The sequence below is a fragment of the Polypterus senegalus genome, unplaced genomic scaffold, assembly GCF_016835505.1.
Source record: "Polypterus senegalus isolate Bchr_013 unplaced genomic scaffold, ASM1683550v1 scaffold_6085, whole genome shotgun sequence".
Taxonomy (NCBI): domain Eukaryota; kingdom Metazoa; phylum Chordata; class Cladistia; order Polypteriformes; family Polypteridae; genus Polypterus; species Polypterus senegalus.
In genome coordinates this window covers 3690-5000 of record NW_024380038.1, presented here as the reverse complement: position 1 = coordinate 5000, position 1311 = coordinate 3690, and positions in this window count along the sequence as shown.

Sequence of the window (1311 nt, the reverse complement as noted above, 5' to 3'; positions counted from 1 at the left end):
GATCGCAGAATCATTTCAATGATGAAGAGAAACCCATTCAACAGCCACCCAAGTGAACAACACTCTCCAGGGGGTAGGCGTATCGATATCCAAGTCTACCATAAAGAGAAGACTGCATGAAAGTAAATAGAGAGGGTGCACTACAAGGTGCAAGCCACTCATAAGCATCAAGAACAGAAAGGCTACATTGGACTTTACTAAGGAACATCTAAAAAAGCCAGCACAGTTCTGGAAAAACATTCTTTGGACAGATGAAACCAAGATCAACCTCTACCAGAATTATGGAAAGAAAAAAGTATGGAGAAGGCGTGGAACAGCTCATTATCCAAAGCATGCCACATCATCTGTAAAACACGGTGGAGACAATGTGATGGCTTGGGCGTGCATGGCTGTGTGGTGTTATGGGTCCACAGCTCGTGGAGAAAAGGCCATTGATTTTAAGTAAATAATCATCGCACCCGAGGCGGCTTCGTGAGGGGGGCGTTGTTGTAGCGAGCCGCGGGGCAGTCGTCGATGTTGGGCGTTTCTCACCGTGTGCACAGGTGAGGAACTGCCCACATTCGTGATTGCTCCCGTGGCTAATGCTGCAGCTGTGATGGCCCCTCACGTTTAAAAAGAAGCGCGAGTCGGTTTTAGAGGGAGAAGAAGAAAAAAGAAACGTTAGGAAAGAGAAAGAAACGATCGGAGAGAGAAAGGAAAGGAAAGGAGAGGACGGAGGTTACAGGGAGCGTGGAAGCAAGCGGTGCAGGAGAGAAACGGACACGCGGAGCGTGTGGTGAGCGCGCGATCGAGCGCTCGTGGGCAGCTGCGTAGAAGCTGGGTGTTAGGCCGACACCCACGTGTTTGTGTTGATGTCGCTCCCGTTGAGCGAGCAGGTAGCGGGAGTGACCAAGGTGAAAGCGACGAGCCGCAGAAGGCCGCAGAAGGGCAGCGGAAGTCGGGAGGCTTGGAGTGGCAGTCCTTGGTGTGAGCGTCCTGGAGACCAAGGAGTCCAAGTCTCGAGGCTGGGATGAGAGCCAAACCGAAGCCAGGGATCGGGAGGTCTCCAGTCTTGCGTGTGTTTGAGGAGGGCAGCTGTAGAGAGCGTCTTGCCTGCTGCTTGGCCCATACGGGATAAGCAGGTGAGACGCATACAGAAAAGCACCGGATTTGTTGATGGTTTTAAGACTGCTTCCTAAAAAGATTTTAACCTCTCGTTTTTAAGGATTGTTTTTTTTCTATTTATTGGTTTTACTCCACGTGTTCTTTTTATGGATTATTTATTTAATGAATTTGAAACTGCACTATTTATGGAACACTGTTTTTGTTGAC